This window comes from Lynx rufus, unplaced genomic scaffold (assembly GCF_022079265.1).
Source record: "Lynx rufus isolate CCGP_SWC_20201006 ecotype Redwood Valley unplaced genomic scaffold, mLynRuf1.p SCAF_11, whole genome shotgun sequence".
Taxonomy (NCBI): Eukaryota; Metazoa; Chordata; class Mammalia; order Carnivora; family Felidae; genus Lynx; species Lynx rufus.
Window position 1 is genome coordinate 378,052 of NW_025814825.1, and position 14,812 is coordinate 392,863.

Sequence of the window (14,812 nt, forward strand, 5' to 3'; positions counted from 1 at the left end):
TGTGCTGTGGGGCTGCCTGCACGTCTACACCCCCTCTCACCAGGGGACTTGCCCGGTGTCAAAGACTGCAAAAGGCCCTCTCAATAGACAGTAGACAGGGCCATTTACGGGTATCACTCCATGGGACCACCCCTCCAGAGTCAAGAGGGCCAATCCCGAGGAGCCCCTGACTTGGAAGACTGACCCGTGTCCGACGAACCCACTCAGAGTGACCTTTCGGAGAATCCTACATTCTTAGGATCTTCAGCCCTGCTCCAGCCACACCCCGGAAGCTGGCTGGTCTGTGCATGGCAGAAGCTCGAGGAATCGCCAGTCTGATAAAATCAGTAGACTGTGTTACTCCTTGCCATCGGGTTGGCAGAGGTTGCCCCAGAAAGCTGGGGAAATAGAGAGATGTTCCCATCCGCACTCACTTTCCTCTTATGGATAGGACATTTTGTTGGTATTGATTTCCTTTAATCTGGGCCCCATTTGGAAGTATGGGGTACACTGAATGGAAGACTCTGGGAGATTTAAAAGGTTCCTCTTTGGGTATGCTAGTTTGCCTGCCAGTAAGGAGGTGGCCAATGGAAGTGTTTACACTGACGTATGTGCCTCAAGCTTCGGAAAAAAGAGATTAAATGATTTTCAGGATAAAAGTTGATGCTTAGAATAATGTTCAGCCTTAAGGCCTAGGCTAAATGATCTGTGTTACTACCCATCTGCCGAGGGTCAGGAATAGCCACGGGGAGAGGACTGGCATAGGAGTCACAGGCGCTTCTGTGGGACTAACCAGTGGCCGACTCCTTAGCGTCATTACAGAGAAAATTAAGATCCGTGGCAGGAGTTGCCCTCTAGAACAGATGGGCACTTGGCCTCCTCACTGCCGATAAAGGGGACACCTGCATCTTCCTTGGGAAAGAAAATGCTGTTATTTTGTAAATCAGTCAGGAATAGTCACAACCAAAGTCAGGGAACTAAGAAACGGAACCAGCCCATAAGAAATGAAGATGATGCCCTCTAATAGAGACTAGGTCTGTTTAAAGGGGCATCCAAGGGTGTAATGTTAGGGAACAATCTCTGAGAAGAGGGCCAACAGGACTGATAAGGGAATTCTAGTCCTAGTCTGAAGACTACCCTCCCGGGATTTCCTTCCTACCCTGCTTGCCACAGGCACCAAATTACTACTCATGAGGGGTGCTGAAGTAACCGAGGACGATACATTGTCCCCTCTATTGATGCTCTGGGCTCAGATCTCTGGAGAATGATCTCCTCTGGGCCCACTGGTGTAAAATAAACCTCCTTCCTTCCAAGAGCTCCGAGTGCCGCTTGGTTCTTCTGCCGGGTGATCCAGACCAGTTTCCCTAACAAGACAATTGGCTCCCATCATCATAGTTCTTAATCCAGGAAATGAATGAGGGAGAAGCCCACACATACAGGTAGAGTAGCCAGAGTGTATAGGGAGAAGAAATGAAAGAGAGAGTAAGAGTCCCTATATGAGGGATGGCCTGTGTAAAATACACTGCACTATTTCAGGGCATTGATTGACTGCCAATGACTGGAAGCTGGCCTTGCTGCCTTGGTTGGGAATACTGCCCTGCAGCCGACGGTCATTCCAAAGACACCACAATAGCAGTGTCAAAGTCCTATGTGCCTTAGAAGACACTGTCACTTCCTCCAAGGTAGCTCTCAACCCACTGGAGGCATGGCAAGAGTGTCATAACTAAGTTCTCATGTAATTCACCTAGTCAATGAGTGGATAGGTCCTCATTTAAGTTTCTTTCTTTTTCACAGTGTCTTTTCTTGTTTTGTTTCTAAATTCCAGTTAGTTTATATGAAGAATTATATTACTTTCCGGTCTACTATTCCATAGATCACTCTGTGCTCCTTATGACGAGGACACCGCTTCAACCGCATCACCGATTTCACCACCCCCCAGTGCCATCCACCACCCTTCTGATACTATCAGATTGTTCTCTAATCTTAAGAGTCTGTTTCTTGATTGTCTGTTCTTTCTCTCTCTCTCTCTCTCTCTCATTTTTTCCATTTGCTTGTTTGTTACTTCAACATATGAGGAAAATTATTGCATGGTATTTGCCTTTTTCTGATTGACTTATTTCACTTAACATCATACTCTGTACCTCCATCCGTCTCCTATATAGATATAGATATATAGATAGGTAGATATATATATATAGATAGATAGATAGGTATATATATAAGGGGATATATATTGATATATGGATAAATATATATGTTTATATATATTGATATATGGATATAGTTTTATGGATATATATTTATATATGTTGACATGAACATATACAGATGGATATACATTCATGTATATAGATAGACAGATATAGATATACATACATATCCATACACACACACACACACACACACACACACACACACATAACCCAAAAGAAGGAATAGATCCTTTCCATTTGCAAGGACATGTTTGAAGTAGATAGTATGATGCTAATTGACATTGGTCTGTCAGAGAAAGACAAATACCATGCAATAATTTCACTCATATATGGAATTGAAGAAACAAAAAGCAAAGGAAAAAAGGTAAGGGATGAAGTAAAACTCTATTAGGATTCGCTGCCATGGACTTTTGAGAAACTCACTATGGAAAACCATCTCTCCTCACAACAGGAACAATACATTTGTATTTTACAGACTTTGGAAAATTTGGTGGACACCATTGTCAATCAGAAAGCACTCCTTACATTATTAATGATTACCCAGCAACACTGCCCTTTGTTCCCCACACAAGGAAATTGTGGTCTTAACAATTGGGAACAAGTAGGGAAAACACTTAAAGCTGGGCATTCTGAGGGGGTAACATTCCCCCTGAGGTCATCCTCGCTTGGTCCAGTGTTGACACTGCCCCTCTCCCCTTGAGTTCACAGGATGTCTATACAGATGTCAAATTACCCCGAATAGAGGAAAGACCTGAGCTTTTTGACAGTCAGCCTGTGCCTTTGGTGCCTTTGCAGACGAGAGATACTCTCCCTCCCTCCAAAGGGTGGGAGGATGTGGAGCCTCTAAAAACCTCACCGACCGGTTCTGACAAAGTCCTCGCCCCCATACAAAAGAGAACACACGAAGGAACCCCATAAGGCTGGTCAATTCCTCTGTTTCCGTCGTCAAGCAACATGGGCAATAGGTCCACGAAGGCCTGCTCTTTCCAATAGCAAAAGAATTGCAACAATCGGTTCAGCTGCATGTCCATCACAGCCCTTTTACCACGGGCACTTTTAAAAAAATACTTGTGGTACTTACTCCATGTGGGCCTGGACTGGGGCTCTCTTATGAGCCTCATTTTGACTCCAGCCCAGTGTGCCGTCTGTGCCCAAGAGGTTCAGGCAGCTTGTGTGGTTCCTGCCCTACAGACCTTTGATGCTGCTATTGCCGTGTCTTTCGAATGACTGTCTGCTACAGAACAGCATAGCCAACCAAGGCAGCAAGCCCAGCTTCCACTCATTGTCAGAAACAATGCAATGAAATAGTGTGGTGTATTTTACACAGGCGGTTTCTACCACAGGGTGCGCGGCGGGCAGAGGGACATGGGTAGCAGGCAGGGGATGCGCACTCCAGGCCCAAGTCCACCGCCTCACGACAGACGGGCAGGCCAGTGACAGGAAGTGTCCCGCGGGAGCACCTGCAACTTCCCTGGGGAAATGCCGAGCTGGTGGTGTTTGCAGTCGTGGGGTTTAATTCATCTTTTAAAGATCTCTGGGTTTTTAATTAATACGTGAACTCTCTATTGTTAACGGTTGCCAATGATTTTCAAAATCTGAAACGTGCACGGGCACCTGGGTGGCTCATTTGGTGAAGCATCAGACTCCTGGTTTCACTCAAGTCATGATCTCGTGGCCCGCTAGTTTAAGCCCCGCGTCAGGCTCTGCACTGACAGTGTGGAGACTCCTTGGAAATCTCTCTCTCCCTCTTTCTGCCGCTTCCCAGTTTATTATAAGTAAATAAATAAACGCATGAATACACACACACATACATACATAAATGAATAAATAAATAAACAAATAAACCAATAAAATCACACAAAAATTTAAACGTGCATGGACTCCTGGTGACTCAGTTGTGCGAGCTATTGACTTGTGATATAGGGGTTGTATGTTTGAGCAGCACACGTGTGTACGGATGACTTAAAAAAGATAAAATCTTTATGAACATTTTTAACACGCACGCGAAATAAAACATTGCAAAAGAGCCAACAATCTGCAGCCTCTGCGGGAGGGTACTGCGTCTCTAACACCCCCCGCATGCACACATCGGTGTATAACTGATGCCTGGCAGGGGTTTTAACGAGGGACAGGAAAACCAGCAGGGCCTGCAGGGACAATCTGGCAGCATCCACCCAAATTTTACATTCCACCTTCTGTGACCCGGCAATTCCTCTTCTAGAAATTTACGCTTCTTAATAATCACTTATGTCTATGACACAAGAGAACAAGATTTTTAACTTCAAAAACTGCATAGCGCCTGGATCCCATGGTCCAGAGAAGAAGGAACTAGCTTGGGAGACTTGGGCCCTTCACAGGACTGGGGCTGAGCTGCCATCCGAAGGACGACAATCCCCCTAAATCCACGGAAGAGACAGGAGTGCTCTCACACGTTCAGGTAAAAAGGCTACGTGAGTACAATGTGGGCCTGTCTCCCCGGGTCCTGTTATGGGGATGCAGGATGTGTCCCCCACGAGGGGGCCCCAAGCGGTGAGGACGTGCTGCCACAGGCTGACCTTTCTGTGACTCGTGTTTCTCAGTCATGCCCTGGAAATTGTAGTCCACGACACTCTTGTCCACGTGCTTTGCCTTGAGGCTGTACTTGATGCCAAAGTCAATCGAGTAATTTGAGGGGACTGGACAGGGGTCGGGGACAGAGACCGACGATGGACTGGTCTCTCGTCAATCGCTCACGACAGCAACATTCCGGAATTAGGAGTCGCCAGGACATGACCCACACGTTTGAAAACACCACCCACGGTCACACACCAGGGAGCCGGCCTCGGCCTACAACTTGTGCACTGGGCAGCGAGGACCCCAAGCCTGTGATGGGCACCTGCTTCCTGGGGCAGAAACGAGCCGCGTTCCCACTCGGGAAAGTAACCCTTTGGAAGCTACGCACTTACCATCCCTTTCCAAAGGGACAGGAAATGTCCACACCTGGCCACAGCACCCGTGCCCTGGCTCATCTGATGACAAGCAAGAGGCGGAAGTAACCGGCTTGCTCAAGACACATCAAGTCCTCTGAGAAGGTGACACTCTTTCATTGGTAAAAATGGTTCTAAAACATGGGCACAACTGAAAGGTCAGCCAATGACGTATTAGAGAGCACCCGTGTCCAGTAAAAGTGAACCATCATTAATTGAAAGGCTCGGGTTTACATTGTTGGGGGGGAAGTTAGCTCTTCACTGACCGGGCCCCAGAGACGACTGTCCAGGGAACACTGCTCAGAAAGACAGCTTCCGTGGCGGTGACACAGGACCCACACACCCGGAGAGCACAGTCTTCCCCAGAGGAGACACTGCACTCGCCAGGAAACCACCTCCGAGGACATTGGCCTCTCCCCCCGCTCGACTGGCCTCAGGCCTTACCTTTCTGAGAGGCGTGTTTCGCAGTTTTCCCCTGCTAGTCAAAGCCCACAGCAGAGTGCAATTACCACAAGAAGGGAAACATGTTTTTAGAGGTCTCCAAACAGGTCATCTGATCCCAGAATGCATGTGAAAGGTTTGAAACCTGCAAACCGTGTTATTTTTTGACCTCTGCCTTCCTAAGCCACGGGCAGGCCTACCTCACGCCCAACGCTCTGGGGATGGAAACTTTCGGCCATGAAACATTCTGCAACGCCCAGTAGGCAGTGCGGGTGGACCGGTAGCCACCCGCAGGCCCTGCATGGCAAGTTGTGCTCGTGAACTTCAGCCCCCCAATGCCAACCCTCGGCGACCCCCTCCCGCCACACGCACACCTGCGTTTCCATGAGCTCTTCCAAGAACAATACTATCGTCAGTAACGACAACGGGCATGGTGGGGGGGCATCTGCGCACACGGCCCTAGGAGACAGGAATCCCCGTCGCCCCGTTTTACAGGCAGTTAGTGCAGAACCGCAGCTCACATGTAGTAAAGCCTGAATGCAGACAGAGGGTTAACTCCAAAACCCAACTGCTGTGATGTAAAACAGGGTATACACGGCCCTCAGTCAGAGACTGAGAGACTGAGGCCCAGAGGCGCCAGGACACCGGGCCTTAGCCCTGGAAACGGGCACGTGTGCGGCACTCTGCCATGTCTGCCCTGAACACCACCGGGTCACAGTGATACCCATGCAGGGAGGCTGGCTAGAAATGGTCCCCACGGGCACAGTCTTAGGCAGTGGAAGGCTGTCTGTCCCTGGTCTATCTGATCTCTAGATACCAATGTGGGGGATTTCTACAAGAAACAGTGTTCCTCTTCTCACTTCTTAACCTGGCAAATCATCTCAGAGTCAGGGGCTGGGGCGGGGGGCTTCTAGAAGCTCTGCACCTGGACTGCCACCCCACAGGCCTGAGTCGAGGCGCTATCTCGAGAGGCCCAGTGCATTCCCTGGTCTAGAGGGAGGGGCTCCATCCCCTGCACTCTGGTTCCCATGACCTCTCACTCACCTGGTCAACGCTGTCCACCTGGACACCAAACTTGCCTCGAATGCCCCTGATGGAGCGGACCTGGGACGAGTGCTTGGAGAGCTTCGACTGATACTCGTGGCCGACAGCTGACTGAAACAGGTCGCAGAGCAAAGGTGTCAGCTGCCGGGCATAGCAGCTGTATCAGACACCCCCGGCCATGGTCCTCGGGGAACAGGCCCCCACCTTTGTCCACACCAGGGCTCCTCCTGGGAACAGGCTCTGTGTGCAAGCTGGTGGAGGAGGGATCCCCGAAGCCACCCAAGACCCTACCAGGTGGGGCTTGTGATCTGAGGGGCGTGGGGAAAGGGCCACGAGGCCGGGACCATCCACAGCCGAGTCTGACACCTGGCACCCACAGATGGCGATACAATCACTAGCTCTGTAAAGCGAGGCACTTGCCTACCGTGTGGCGTAGGAATGAGGACCAGAGATTTGCGGCGACAGGCGGAGACAGACTCACGCTCTTGGTGACACCATGCACTCCACCACTCTACACAGAAACTGCAATTGCAACGCCCGCTCTATCCGCATACAGGGTCTGCCACGCAGCAAAGTCTAGGCTTCCCGCCACTCTGGCCTCGGCGGGGTCAGCCACCCATAGCCTCCGTGCCACACCGGGCACCACAGCACTTTGCAAACAAAGCTTCTGGAAGGCAGCCCCCACCGAGCATTTATATATAAGCCCGGTTCTGAGATGTGCCCACCAAATTCAGTAAATGCCAGATGTGCCACATCCTCCAAAGCTGAAAATATGGACTACCGAGCTCCCAGGCAGCCCCCGGCCCTGCCTGGCCTCCCAGCACCAGGCTCTGTCCCCAGTGTGGACGGCCCAGACGTGTGACCCAGTGCGGGCATCTGAACCTTCCCTCTTACTGCCTGGGACACGGCGCATAGACACCCCTCCACCTGGTCTCTCCAGGGCCCTACAAGATACCTGGGTCAGGAGGAGCCGGGAGGAAGAGGAAATCAGGAGGCCCTTCTCAGCACAGTTCAAGGGAGAGAGCGGCGAGGCTTATTCCAAACGTCGGAGCCCTGCCACTCTCTCCCCTCCCCGGCTCTGCTCTGATGTCCATCCTGCCTGGAGACCTGAGGCACACTGGCCTCCCACGGCCTCCAGGCGTCCACTCGAAAGTGCTGACAAAGCTCCCCTGGAGGACAGCCTGCGGAAGGGACTCCCCAGCACAAAACTTAGCAGAAAGAAGTTGTAAGAGAGTTTCTCTAAGAGTACTGCCAGAGATGCAGAGTGGCAATTTTTCCAAGTTTTTTTTTTTTTTTAATCAAAACAGGTCGATCCAACTGAGAAAATCATGCGTATAACTAGGCATCAGCACCGGGCGGGACGTGGTCTGAAAGCCTAGTCTCATGCTCCAGGCAGGGGGTTGGGCCAAGGCCAGGAACGAGCCCAGGAGCGAGAGCAGGAATGAGGTCCGCCTCACCGGCTCCCCTGCAGACAAGGGCAGGAGCCAGACAGCAGTGTAGACTGGGGCCTGGCGGCTACCACACCTGCCCAGGCCACACTCATGCAAACACGTGCCTGCCCGAGCAGAGTTTTGCTCTCCAAGACTCCATCACTTTCTCCTCAAATCTTAACACAGGGATCTCAGGGCTCTTTCCAACTCAGAGGGGACAGGTTACAAATAACTGCAGAGTTATGCATTTTTGAGTCTCATTTTTTTATCTTTATTTTTTATTTTGAGTGAGACAAAGACAGAGCATTTCAGGGAGGGCAGAGATATTGAGAGAGAGAGAATCCCTAGGAGGTTCTGCACTGACATTAGACAGCCCGATGCAGTGCTCGAACCCAGGAACCGTGAGATCAGGACCCGAGCCGAAACCAGGAGTCAGACACATAATAGACTGAGCCACCTAGATTTCTGACAAGTTGGTCCAATCTGGAAGAGCTGGAAGCCAAGCTTGCCTACAGGTGTAGGGAGGCACGGGGAGAGGAGCTGTGAGCCCATGGCAGCACCCCACCAAATTCATCTGTAAGGGCAGTCTCCCCACTATACCAGGTGTAGACACCTGAGCATTTCCGTCAGCTGTCTGGGTACCATCACTGCACCGGCTGGTAACTCGTGAGATATCGCTGAGCGCCTGCACGGTGCCAGGCCAGGCACGAGGTAAGAAGGACAGGTCCCAGCCCCAGAGAGCCTCCACGGAAATACAGTAATGTCCAGAGTGAGCGAAGGACCACAGGCAGAAGACACGGGGGAAAGGCAGCTGCAGACAGGCTGGAGGGAAGGAGGGCTCCTCAGGGAAGCTTTGGGGCCTAGTAAGGCCAGAGCCCAAGGTGTTGAGAGGACGACAGAAGCAGAGAAGCCAGCAGTGACAGCTTTGTTGTTACTGCCATCAAGCTTCTCCTTGATAGATTCATTGTTTGCCCCAATGTGTCATTTTGCCAACCCAGAGCTAGAGACCCAGACAGACCATGAATGTCTCTCCGTTTCAAATCCCTACAACCCCATGGGCACAGGCTTTGTTTCAGGAAGGAAAGGCCTCTACCTGTTTCTCTCACTGTCCGAAGCACACGGGGGTGACGGGTTGTCTGTACTGCAAAAGGCAACCAGGCAACTTTGTAGAATCCAAAGATGATTCCACTCCCCACTCTGCCTGTCTAGATATCTCTGGGAATGACAGTCACACCAGGAAACGTCCCTGTCTGTTTCCTGTAGCTCACTCTTGGTCCAACCCCAGCGTAGGCAAATTCCAGACCTGATGTGTGGTGCCCCGAGGACGCCCCAAATATCTGCTCTGTGTGAACACAGTTCAGCGTGGCTCACTGTGACCCAGTGGTGCAGTTCTGCACTTGGCTCAACACTGAGCCCGATCTGAGCAGCATCTGGGATTACAAGGCACAGGTTAGAATTATAGACCAGAAATTCCGTATCAGCTGATGGCTTCCCGTCTATGCAGAGCAGAGGCAGACATCTGTTGGGTCAGAATAAGAGACACTGCTCAAACTGGGAAATTCACCTCTACAGGGAGGTCTGCAGAATGTACACAGGTACCTCCCTGGAGAAACATGTAACACACCACCCCCTACACCGTAGTCTCTTGCATAGGGCGTGGAATAGAGCGGCCGAGCTCCGGGTGTCTCAGGACAGAGGATGCAAAGTGCCACCAAAGGCTGATGTGTGCAGTCAACCATGCTGAACCCTATAGCTGGATGGCAGAGGAAGGTCGCCCACTGTCCTCAGAGAGTGCTCTCTCCCGGACTCACGGGAAGTGACTCTACACAGAGGGCCATGTTGGACTGTTCTGTCAAGGTCGTCAATGCCTGAAGGACAGCAAAGCACCTGGTGGCTGAAGCATCGCCTGCGCACTGAAGGACAGCCCCAGATCTGGTTCTGGCGCCAGCTGGCTGAAGGCTCACCTGTGCCGTGAAGGAGAGTCTCTGATCTGGTTCTGGTCTACAGACTGGCTCAGATTAGGCTCGTGGTGAACTGGGGGCAGCCGTGACACCAACACCCACACTCAAGATGCTTCTGGGCTTCTGTCCTCCACCCAGAGCCCCCCCACCGCCCCCCAGTAAGGCCTTCTGCCACATTGCCCACACCCCGGCACACATGAGAATCCTAAAAGAGCTTCTAAAACGCAGGAACACCTCATGAGAAAGGTCAGTCAACAGAGGAGGATCTCACCTTCACCGCATGGACTCAAAGCTCTTCTGCAAGAAGTCTGAGCCCCTCCTTCGCCAAGTCTGTGCCCACAGTGAACCGGCACATTCTGCGAACACCGACCTTGTCCATCCGGTCCTGCCACATGCCAAACTTCCTGCCATAACCATGAGAGGCTTTTGTTCCTCTTTCAAGTTCTTTTCCTTGAGGGTCTGGTGTTCTTAAAAATCATTCTCTCTCAACTTGTGTATGCTTGAAGGGAAGGAAGGGAAGGGAAGGGAAGGGAAGGGAAGGGAAGGGAAGGGAAGGGAAGGGAAAGAACTGGGAATGGTGGGAGGGCGTCGGTGCCTTCTAAGATGACACGTGAGGTCACGTGGTGGGATCTCTACACCACTAGGCCCCATTCCTCCACACCCCCAGTCCCTGCCTTTGCCAGTCTCCCCTTAGTCTGCCAGGCCCATCTTGTCAGTAGAGCTCAGAGTCAAGTTTACAGGGAAAACAGAAACTAATGTGCTCCGGGCCAGTGAGTCACCCCAAATCCAAGAGTAGCTGACCTAAAATGGGAATTTTCTATATTCATATGGAGAAAAGGTTCCCTTTCATCAGGTAGTGGGATTAGGAGAAGTACTTTTGCAAGCCTCAGCTCATAGCAGAGGTGGAAACCAAGTCAACAATCCCACATCGCAGAGACTCTGAGGACGCTCGTCAAAGACAGTGAGGCAAAACGTTTAGACAGCATCTCTTTACTTGAAGTACTACTGCTTTCACATATTCTTACACATTCGAAGGTGACACAAGACACTATCAGAATTTATCATCGAAAGCCCCTTTCTACATTTAACACCGGGAATAGTGAAGCAGATCACAAGCTGTGGTCAAAATATGGCAGGTCAAGAAGCCTTTAGAGCTGTCACAATCAGGGGACCACAAAATGGCACAAAGGCCACCCCACAGGGCTGTCCAGGGGTCACCACGTCCACACATCTGGATGGCAATCCCAGAGTATAGCGAAAAAGCAAACCAGCCCTGGCCACTGCCCAGTGTCCTTGGGAATGGTGACGGGGGTAGAACCGGCTCCAACACCTGGAACGGCCACAGGGTGCCCACAACTGTCCCAGGGGTTCTCCCAACATCCAGCATGTTTCAAAGCCACGGGAACAGAAACGATGAGGAGAGCAATGGTGACTTCACCGGCTCGGGAGTCGGCTCCCAGGGCCTCGACATCCTCACGTGGCTTCTGTGGAAGGTGTGGGCTCAGCAAGTCAGGGAGGAACCTACACTTGTGTCTAAAATACCCACACTACAGACTTCACCCTCTTTTGGGGATGATTTCCTGGCACTGCCTCAGCCAAGAACAGCCTCATTTTCCTGAAAGATATTGGGGCCGAGGAAGTCAAGCACCGCAGGGGACCCAAACAGATCAGAGGGATGGTCCCTCACAGTAGGGACGGGAAGGTCCAATCGGAAGCCGGTGCATCCTAAAGAAAAGTCTGAGCACGGTTTCAAGGATCCTTTTACCTACACTTCCTGACTAGGAAACACCACCGGGAGAGGTGGCAGCATAAGGCCATGCCGAGTCAGGTGCAGGGCCCGCTCTCCCACGGGACAATCCCTCGGCTCTCCTATTTGGGGCTTTTCATGAGAATATGGGACTTAGAAAGCAGCTCCCCAGTATACCCCACGCGCAGTGACAAAGCAGGAAAATTAGAGTCGTGGAGGGGAGTTTAAGGTCGAAAGTATTCAAAGACACGGTGTGTGGCAGGAACGCCCACTTGCAGAGAGCGTAGGTGACCGAGTCCCTTGATGAAATCTCTGCTCTTGAAGACAAGATGCTAGAATCATCAATACAGGAACTGTTTGTGATGGGAGATTCTAAGCCACCACGTACCTATGCAAACACATGTATAGAAGCATGGAGTCACGTGTTGTGGGAACATCAGCTCCCGAGACAGACCAAGTCGTGCCCGTGTGGGTTCACAGGAAAGCTGTGTCCCCCTGGTCTGTGTCTCTGCCTTTCAAAAGACCAATTTCACACCAGCATTAAGATAGTCTCTTCCTTGATGTGCTCATGGTGCCCAGAAACTTTCACGGTCTTGGCCCCCATCTCTGCTCTTTGCCACTTACATCATTCAGAAAAGTGTAGTCAATGAGGAGTGAAGCCCACACAGGGGATTGTAAGAAACACAGACAAGCCAAATGAAAACAAGAGGAAAATCACCTTTGGGAAAAGGGAGACAGAAGGACACTGGTGACTCATACCACAAAATAGGGTCGGTCTCCCATGGGTCTCATCAGCACCCCCTCATCCTGGGGAATGGACATGGTGTGGCCTTCCTAAGATTCCACATGTGAAAGAGCAGGGCCCGGGGTCAGGGACGCCTGGGAGAACGGCTCTCAGAGGCCACCCAACAAGCTCTCTGGCCACAGTGTGACAGCTCTCAGCTTGGGGGGGCTGGGAAGCTGGGCCACCAAATGCCCACCCACAGCCCCGTGCAGGAATGACTACATCAGACACAAAAGAAACATCATGTGGGATTTCTAACACTGCTCTCAAAGGGCATCTTACACCATCAGAAACATTCCGGCTTCAATTCGATTGAGACAATGTTCTGGAAAACAAAAAGTCACCCATGCATTTAAGTCATCCATTAAGAATACACCCTTCCAGGGGCACCTGGGGGCCTCAGTCTGTTAAGCGTCTGACTTTGGCTGAGGTCATTATATTGCCGCTCGTGAGTCCCAGCCTCACATTGGGTCTGTGCTGTCAGTGCAGAACCCACTTTGGATCCTCTGTCTCCCTCGCTCCCTGCCCCTCCCCCGTTGTGGCTCTCTCTCTCTCTCTCTCTCTCTCTCTCTCTCTCTCATTAATAAACACCAATAAAGAAAAGAAAGCAAGAAAGCAAGCAAGCAAGCAAGAAAACATGCCTTCACTAAGTCATGACAACAGTGTTGTCCCAACACGAAGGAGCCCAACAACGTGAGCGATTCCTAGGTTCCGTGGACTTTCTCACTTCAAAGAAACAATAGGAATCATTTCGATTTCAAGTACTTCCTGGAAGGGTAATAGTGACATCCCTAACTCAGGCTCTGACAATTGTGTCCATTTTTTCAAGTGATTTCTTGGAGGGCTGCTTCACGAAACCTCGCGGGGGAACTATCTGGCCGGTACAATGTGGACTTTTCTCCTACTGGGAATCTCAGAGGATGTGCTGTCCCCTCCACCTCCAGCACATCAGTGCTAGAAGGGTCCATCTGGCACCGAGACCAAGGGCAGCAGACTCACACCTGAACGGGACAAGACTTTTCCCACCCGCAAATGTAAACTCGAACTTTTACAGGTTTCAAGAGAAAACTATGTATGAGACCCGACTCGTTTTCCACACCAGTACTAGTAAAATTTCACCTGGGCCAGGAAGCAAATGAAACACCATTTGAAGTCGATCAAGGGGAAACTCCACCCATGTGTCTGAACTGGGGACACCCAGTGGGTGCTTTTTGGGTTGCCACACTGGGGTGCTCCTGCGGCTTGAATTCAGCCAGAACAAAAGCCTGTGTGGACCCACCCCCTCCAGCTCTACTGGGCCTCAAGTCCAAATCCGGGATGGCAGCGAGGGGCAAATCAGGGCACAGCTCTCAAGTGCCCAGATGCGACCCCTGTCACTGTGCCCTGAAAGGGCAACAGTTTGCTAGCAGGTAAGGCAGGATCCACACTGTCCCTTCAAGGCCACCTCAAATCTCGCTCCCCTCTCTCTAGGTATCCTAAGCCTGGCACGAATTTCCCAGATGCCATCTACTGTGGACGCAGTGTTAAACATCAGCCTCAAATCTCAGTCCTGGGAGGGGAAACCAGGCAGTGTCTCGCCGGGGCGCCCATTCGCAAACGAAACAATGGCAGAACGAAAGTTGTGTGATTTGTACACAGTCTCTGCCTCTCCAGCCAAGTGTGCCCCATGGCCCCGAGCTGGAAAGAGGCCACCCAACTGCATGCACGACTTCAGCTGCCTGCAGTTCGGACCAGGGGAAACTGTCACACGAAAGGACAGGGTCTCTGGGGAGGGCCGGTGAGGCTAAATCTCCCGGAAGGTGAAGGTGAAAGAGGGCTTTGCCTGTTGTTCTAGACTCATCAGGAAAACTCGGCAAGGCCACACCATTCCTGGTCCTTCTGGAAGCCAGCTTCATCAGAGGGCAGGGTGAGCACCTGTGCCTGATTCCTCACATCCTGCCTGGCAGCCATGCCCACGGTCCATATGCTCCTGCTCCCCAGCTCCTGAGTTCTCTTTGAAAACCACAGGCAACACTGGAAACTGAGCTGGATTCTTTAAATGTTACTCATTTATATTGATTGATTGACTGATTGATTGATTGATAGGTAATCTCTACACCTAACGTGGGGCTCAATCTCACGACCCTGTGACCCCGAGATCAAGAGTCACATGCTGTTCCAACAGAGCCAGCCGGGCGCCTTCTTGACTTTACCTTATAAACAACAAAATATCCTCCCAGAAAAAATTTCTATCCTGGCCTGATCTCC

At 51.2% G+C, this 14,812-nt stretch overlaps 1 pseudogene; it reads right to left on the reverse strand.

Moving 5' to 3' along the window:
* Positions 1–336: 336 nt before the first annotated feature.
* LOC124507284 (src substrate cortactin-like) lies at positions 337–14,515 on the reverse strand (annotated as a pseudogene).
* Between the last annotated feature and the right edge of the window lie 297 nt (positions 14,516–14,812).